Raw genomic sequence first — 8,879 nt, 5'->3', positions numbered from 1 at the left:
ACATACTGTATTAATTATTTTTATAATGATTTATAACACTCCAAAATCCGTTCCAGAACCCCACCTACTTATTTCTGAAGCAAATATATCTATAACCATTTCAAGGACATCTTTAAAACAAAGACTAGACATCCTTTAATAGAAGCTCTATCATTAACTTCACTTTTCAGACAGTCATTCATTCTTTCCAGTGATGTGCAGGATTCGTCCACTGTTCAGTTTGCAGTCTAGTCTAAATTTCAGGATGTCTGCCGCTGAGGAATGACTGCCAACTCTAACACATTTAAAATGCCACCTTTGTGCAAGCATGCATGCTGTCCAAGGGGCAAAACAAAATCAACAAACGTGTTGACAGATCCTACCGGGTTCATGTGTATTGAGCCTGTCAGCACATTTGAGTAGACATTTTTACTAGAAATCAGGGTCAAACGGCCCTGTGGATCATTTGTGGAGTTAAAATTAGAAAGATTTAAACAAAATCAAAAAGCAAATATTAGCAATCCATATACACATTACCATGTATTGGTTTGGATCTACATAAAGCATTCTTTGAGTTTTTTGTGAGTATAGTCTAAGAACTCATCCAATATTGATTCCCAGTTGCAGATATTTGTATTTTAGAATATGTCTAACATTAAAGGTTGAACTGAATGAAGACATGTCAGGGCTGGGTAACCTGCCATAGGATTACTGTGTTGTTTAGCTTCAAGGCAAACCAGACACCTGGTGCATGCTGTATGATCATAGTAATTATGTTTTTAAAATGCTAGATTCATATTCGTGGCAGATTTATTATGGAAACAAAAATGCTTTACCCTACTGTCCTCTAGACCTCCCTAATTCAAAACGTCTGTTTGACTGAGGTTTCATTTCCGCTTCTGCTGACTTCTATGTGGATATTTTCAATGCTGCTCTTGCCCTATAGGATAATGCTTTATGTGGCAGACTATAAGGAATCTGTATCTGGTGCCAAAAAGTAAAACATGGCCACTAGGTGCTTCCCGTGTCAATATGTTACATGGTCATATATTGTGCTTGTCCTGTATATTACATGAAACCCCATATCCCCATAAACCATAAAGCCGAGCAATGGAATAAAAGTCTATAGAAAACATTACAGCATGTACAGAATACTGACTGAGAATAGGAGAACAATTTGTAATTAAAACAAACAATAATGAATAAAGAAGAGATGCTTTTAAGTCATGGACCTGATGATGATGATTGTTTTGGGCATCTTGAATTGAAAAGTGAGCGCCACACACTCAGTCAACATATCAGTCAACAGAACAAAACCATGTATATCCAATGTGACAACTTTACAGGAGAAGGATAAAAACCTTCATAGCTTTCAATAAAAGTCAATGTACAAAATAATGAAAAATGTTGGTCTACTCATCATGAAATTACGACCGAATGTAAACAACTGCCGGATTCAAATTATGTTCAACATTGAAACATGCAAAAACTAGAGATTTTAAAGGTTCCCCATAATATAGTCTAATAGTCAAGACGTTATTAGTCTCTGAAAGTAGTAGAATTTTCCATGCTAATGCGACTAACAAATACTCCTTAAACAAATGGCAGGCCCATATCATCAAGTGCTTGACTCAAACCCGGTATAATGTTAAGCCATCCTAAAAAGACAAGCTTATGTGGTTTCTGACACTCCTGTTATGCATAAAAACGATGATGAAAGAAGATTGACAGAATGTCAAATAGCCAAGAATAATAAAAGCAGTCTTCCTGAGGCCTGAACTTGAGGTCTGTACTTTTAAGAATCCTCAAACACCTGTCTTGGCTGACTGAATACATTTAGGGTAAAGTGCAAATAGTGAATTCTTTTTTTCATCAAACTATTTCTTTCTGTGGAGTGAATCTGATGAACCTTTTGCATTTATGTGCACATTTTCAGCAATAATGATGCATGTACTAAATTCACTGACAAGTAACTTTAAATAACACTGGGTCAGGTATTGTCTCAATGGAATGTTTAATTGAAAAGATTCCCAGCTGTAAATGTTACTCCTTTTGTGCTGAAATACTCACAGACACACAGGCACACACATAAGCAGCCCTATGAACAGTCCCAGCTCCATGAAGGGGTGCAGAAAGCTTCATTCTCTTTTCCAGTTTAATTAACTGTCTGAGAATTTCAGGCTGGCCAGTGTCAGATTGGACCATGGCACAGGGCCATTAGAGCCACGCTCACCCTGCTGTCGGAATTCTTCTCAGAACTGACTGCTTATCATCAACAGAGCAGGATAGAACCTACATCCATTTAGTCATATATATGTACACACATGCATAACTTCAAATTATTACTTATTTTTCTCCTCAAACATATTTCCGAAAAGTAATACTTTTAGTTCCGCTGTAACTCAGTACTCAATAAATATAAATATGTAAATATCTGTGTTCAGTGCCACTGTAATACTCAGCACTCAGTACCACTATAAAACACGAGTAACCTTGTAAGTCGCTCTGGATAAGAGCGTCTGCTAAATGCCATAAATGTAAATGTAAATGTAAAACACAGTACTCAGTACTACTGTAATACTCAGCACTCAGTACCACTGTAAAACACAGTGCTCAGTACTACTGTAATACTCAGCACTCAGTACCACTGTAAAACACAGTACTCAGTATTAATATAAAACACAGTACTCAGTACCACTGTAAAATACAATACTTAGTACCACTGTAATACTCAGTGCTCAGTATTAATGTAAAACACAGTACTCAGTACTACTGTAAAATACAGTACTTAGTACCACTGTAATACTCAGTGCTCAGTATTAATGTAAAACACAGTACTCAGTACTACTGTAAAATACAGTACTTAGTACCACTGTAATACTCAGTGCTCAGTATTAATGTAAAACACAGTACTCAGTACTACTGTAAAACGCAGTACTCAGTACAACTGTAATACTCAGCACTCAGTACCACTGTAAAACACAGTACTTAGTATGAATGTAAAACACAGTTCTCAGTATTGTTTTAATACTCAGCGCTCAGTACCACTGTAAAACACAGTACTCAGTATTAATGTAAAACACAGTACTCAGTACTACTGTAAAACGCAGTACTCAGTACTACTGTAATACTCAGCGCTCAGTACCACTATAAAACACAGTACTCAGTATTAATGTAAAACACATTTCTCAGTCCCACGCAGAGCTTATGCAACTGGACCTTCCCAAAGCTGAACACTCCTGGTTTAGGCAAATACCTACGTCTGGTTATGAACCACAAGATGAAGACATGCACTCACCACAGACAGGAGCTCAGAGAGGAAAGAAAAGAAAAGAGCCAACTGGAGAGGGAGGAGGGACAATGGAAAATAGAGAGAAGATTAAAAAGGGAGACGAGACGAGGAAAGGAGTAATAATGGAAAGGAGGGATGGAGTACATGAGCTAAGTAAAAAGTAGAAGAACAGAGTAGTGAGAGGAAACAGAGAAGGGAGGGGAGGGGAGAGGAGGAGAAGACAGTGTGTGGTGATAGAAAGCAGGAAAGGAAGGAGCTGGGAAGAACAGAGTGGAATAAAGAAAGAAGGATGAAGGAGGGAGACTGTAATGGAGAAGAGGACAGAGAGTTTAGAGAGGAGTGGAAGTGTTCTGGTAGTGGCACAATAACACTTCACACTGTGCACAAAGCACTTCTCTCATGATGGTCACGTTCCTAATACATCTCTGGATCAAAACCCGGCCCTTCAGGGGCTCGTGCTGGACCCGGGCTGGAGGAACGGCTCTAATTATCCTCTTTCATGTCTGCCTGAGCAGCAGGGCAGAAAGGGCACGCGAATGTGGTGTGTCCAGTCTTATGATGCTCCGTAGGGGTGCGCTTTCAGTAAGGAGGTTGGCACCTTTGTGTTATGAACACAGCTCAGTTAGAATAACTCCTCGTCTTCCTCATGCAAGGAGCAGGGCTTGCTTGACTATAGTGGAGGGTTGTAGGCAGTGAAAACATTGCAAGAAAAAATGCTAAATGGTTAGTGCGTTTAAAGCATCCTTATGCAGCATTTTACCTTAAAAAACAGCTTCAAAATCATGCTGATGCTCCACTGACCTGTAATACGGAGAATAGCATCCCGCCATTGCTACTCTGCTTGTACACTGCTAACTGCACTATAAAACTTTTGCTAAGCGTGCAGAACAAGGCTGCCGAGATCTGAGAGCCACATCCTGTAATATTACTGTACCACTAGGCGTTTGTTGGGGAATGATGATGGAGGACATGTAAGGATTTGATGGGACATTATGGTCTTTTGGGCAGGTTTACCCACTCACCAGCACCCATCAGCTAAGAAGCAGCAGACCAATCAGAGCCTAGAACGTGTACTGTGGGAGGAGTTAAAGCTCTAACTAAGACAGCTGCTAGTAAACGGCTGCTACTGCTAGCTCTGTTCTGCACACTGTGATGCCTGCTTTCAAAGATTCAGTTTTCAGTTTTAAGAGTTTTTCTCCTTCCTGTGAGGTGACTTGCTCAATTAATTATATTTGTTGCTGCTGTTCCATCTGAATATTCAAATTGGCATGATGGCATGATGATATTTACAGTCTTAAACTGAATAGGAATAGTGGTTTATAAAGATCCCTGTGCTAGAAAGCGGGTGCAATCTTTAAATTTTTTTGTTGTTGGCTATGAAAGAGCAGATTAGCTTTGGTTTAGCCTTCTGTAGTTGGTCTGGTGTGTTGCTTTAGGGCTGTCCCCAGTTGTCTGTCCCAGAGTGGTGCCCTTGTTCCTTGTTTTCTACAGTAAACACTGTAAAATTGTTACCGTTTTGGAGCTTGGAGGCAAAGGCGGACATAAATATTGGTAATTTACTTAACATGAAACAAAAAGCAAAACAGGAAACACAAACTGGAGAACATAACTAACAAATGAAATAATCACACAAGAACCACATAAACTAAGCTAACAAAAGGATCAGCCAGCAACTAAACAAGCCAAGCAAACGAACCATGACCTGGTGTGAAACATGCACAAGCCCAGACAAGGAACGCTGAAACCAAGAGACTACTTATACACAGACCAAAAAGGAACACCTGAGACTAAGAGGGCATGGTTACAAAGAAGGCACAGGTGGGAACAGTAATGACAAGGCGGGGTTAGGACAGAGACAAGAAGCAGAACCATGTGCTTATAAACAGAGATACAGACCAGGAAGGGTAAACACAAGGGCAAGACAAAGGTACCTGTTACAAAAATACATTTGTTTGTGAGTGTTTGGTGACAGGTTGTAATTTTAAAAGCTGTTTTGTTGTGAAGTTATAAATAAAACCAATTAAAAGATGGTTTGTCTGTTCCTCCCCCTTTCCTCTTGCTCACTGGCTTACACATAAATGCCACATATTTACCCCCTCCCTCCCCACAATGCCCTAGATATGAGGTAAGGTTGTAACATGGTGGAATTCAAGCATTGTTATCATTGTGAATGATGGTGTTTGCGGTGTCATAGAGCTTTGCAGTAATGTTAAATGCAATAGTTTAGAGAAAATACAGAATCACAAGAATTTGTCGTAAAATTAGTGGTGCAGTCCAGACTGAGCCTTTGGACAAAAGACAGTAGCCTCCTTGACTGTCTGCCCAGCCTGCTGTGATGTATGAAAGGTCCTTTTAGGTCAGCTCTTCAGGACTTTTCCACAGGAAGAAGCAACGTCCTGCACTCTCTTCTTCGATGTTCTTATTCCAACATAGTGTACCACTAGTGAGATGTAGGGGGGGTCTTTGAGAGCCAAAGATTCAGTGACTGACCCAAAACCCCAGCCTGTATGCCAGATTGAGAGAGAAAGAGAGAGAGAGAGAGGGCATAAGAAAGAACCTCTTAGTCAGAACTTCTGGCCTGCACCTCAGCCTCCCTCTGGACTGAGACTGGGTTGTGCAGACTGTCTGGCAGAGACCACCCACACCTACTGCAGCCTGACTCTACAGAGATTCCTGTATGCCCAGTCACCTCTGTGACATGGTAGAGCTTGGTACCCTGTCTACTATATGAGTAGCCTTCAGCTCTCATAAACCCCTGGCAATTTGATCTTGACTCTTTAATGTGCACCTTCTTAATACCCATGATTGGGGGGTGCAATGGCCATACCTTACAATCCAACTCCTAAGTGAAGTGTGTTATGATGTCATGTGCTTTTTTCTAAGAATGCAATGTGGTAAAGATGCATGGCTACCTCCATTAAACAGCTTCTTGATGATCTCATTGTTAGCTATTTACTTAATATGATTTTTTTTATAATATCTGTCCTTTTGTTTCTATTCAGGCATTCTCTTAATATGACAGGCCATGGATGGATTAGTTCTTATTACACGGTTCTTTGGATCCTCTTGGAAGGTCCACAACTGTACACAAAACAGTGCACAGTCTGTTGACCTCAAGCACATTTCTACCATTCAGCTTAGCTTGTTCAGCATCTTTCACAAAGATGTCATAAAGCACCTTTACAGAGCTCCTGGTCCAGAGTCCAAGGGAGCAAGTCAAGTTGCAAGGGGAAGCACTGAGGATTAAGTCCCACTCACAGGCATCAACTCCATGTCTTTCACTTAAATGGTAAAATAGAAGTGTTCACAGCATTAGATAAAGGCCCAGAACTTCTCAGATGTTCAGTACTGACAATTTGAGGGGCTGGGCAGGTGCACCCAGCTGGTTTTGTTCCCATTTGAATGTACTCTTCTCTTAGCCTGAGTCTGGCCTGGACTTCATGCTACTACTGTCTTAGTCCTTCATCCACCCTGTCTGCATGCTTCATGCTCATTAATTGCACTCAAACTTCCCAGAGCACTTCCTTAATCGCACTCCAATCCTCAAAACGGGAGCCTGGCATCCGTGGCCAAGTGCTGAAATAAAGACAAAAAAGGTGACATCACGACATGACTACATAGTCTGGCGTGGAGATCAAGTGAAATGCTTGGAACACATGCAGACCGTGAAAATATGGGTGCTAGCTGTGAGCTGTAGCTTCTTCCTGAGCAGGTGTTTCAAATTTCATAGACAACATAGTGCTTTTAAATGTTGGTCTGCAAGAGTTCCATCATGTCATGCTTTCATCAAAGCCCTTCTAAATATGCTTGAATAACATAAGAGCAGAACCATGGATTAAAAATGAATTACACATGCCCCTGACCCCCATGGAAGGTCCTGCTAAAAACCCAGTGTTCAACCCAAAGTTCTGCCCTTGCTTAGTACTTAGGGGTATATAAACAAGAATTCTTAGTTTTTTACTGCGACAAATAAAAGACATGCCAAATTCTTGCTCATCCCAGTATGTCCAAAGAGATGGTGGGAACTGCTGATGTGCCAATAAATTTGATTGTAACTGTACATGCACATGTGTAGCGTATTCAGACTAAATGCTTGACCCGGCCACAGTAACAAAGAAATGCATGTTTTGCACAGCAATAAAACCCATATTTCCCCCAGGGTCCTGTAGTATTATGGGCAAAGTGAAAACACATTCATTAGCCGTGTCTAATCACTGGAACCATGCGGATCCGTGCGGGCCGGACATACTCCGACCTCACCGAATTAGTTCACAAACATCCACAAAACAGTGAGAAAGCACGTCTGTGAGAGAGCACGCTCACCCTGGAGGTGTTTGCCGGGGGGGATTTGTCCACTGGCCGAAAGGGCTAGTTAAGGTTGACTGGCTCTCTGGGTTAATGTCCAGGATATGGTCCTTTGTTCTTGTCCCTCTCTCTCCCTCTCCCTCCCTCTCTCCCTCTCTCATGGCCACTCAGAAGCTCCTTGCCTGATCTTGAATGCCAAAGGGTGACAGGCTAAACAAACATGGCCTTCTCTGACTGCACCAAAGAGAGACTTGAGCGCTCAGGTCAGTGGCCACATCACTCCAGATCATCCTCAGTGGGCACAGAGTGGACAGGTAGTGGTATAGGCCTTGGTGAACTTCAGAACATTAGCAGAATTTGTTGTTATGTTTGATATGGTGGTTGATTTTGAGCATCACATATATTTAACCCCAATAAGTCAGAGTTGTTGTGGATGTTGTTGCTGTGCTACAAATCTGCTTCACATAAGTAAGTTTAACTAGAAATAATTGAGTGGTTCAATTTTTCAGTTCATTTTATATTTAATTAATTTATAATTTGTGTTTATGTCATTTATATTCAAGATAATCACATTTCTTAGAAAGAAATTTCTTCTCAAAACCTTCTTGTGCAGATTTAACAAAGTTTCTGACATCCACCAATACTTTCTTGTTTGGGATTTGTTAAATTCATGAGGACAATGGGGTTCTCATTATAATAACAGACCTGTGAACAAGTCTGTGCATTGAAAACACATCATGAATCTGACATTAAATATAATATAATAAAATATATTTTTTAAGATATTGGTGAATGAAGCCCTATTATTGTTTGCTTTCCTCATATTATTGTGTGAAAATTTCTATAATGAATCTCTCCTCCTAATTATAAGCATAAACATGCTGTTGATGAAAAAGTTGTGTCTTCAGCTTGTTTTAATGAGCAGCAATGGAGACATACAATAAAAACAATATAAAATTACAAAATGCCTTTGTTTTTGCCCCATTTCAAAGTTTCTCAATAACTCCGTTTGTACCTTTGTGCATCTCAAGTATCAGAATTATATGCATTGAACAACCAAAACCACTAAAACGCCAGTTTCAGTAACAGCTGCCTTGCAATACGTGAATTTGCATATTCCCACACAGTGATCGAATTTCAGTAAGACTAACCAAAGACGTATTTGCAAAGCAAGTGAAAATGCATGTGGCTAAACTCTTACCAGGATACAATCCAGATACCAGTCACATGAAGTGCCCAGGTGTAAACGGGGTCAGTGAGCATCAGCTTGTCGGGTGCTTGTTTTTGAAGAAATATACACTCT

Source organism: Salminus brasiliensis, chromosome 5, assembly GCF_030463535.1.
Source record: "Salminus brasiliensis chromosome 5, fSalBra1.hap2, whole genome shotgun sequence".
NCBI lineage: Eukaryota > Metazoa > Chordata > Actinopteri > Characiformes > Bryconidae > Salminus > Salminus brasiliensis.
The sequence above is the reverse complement of the archived record's forward strand: the minus strand, read 5'-3'. Positions refer to the sequence as shown.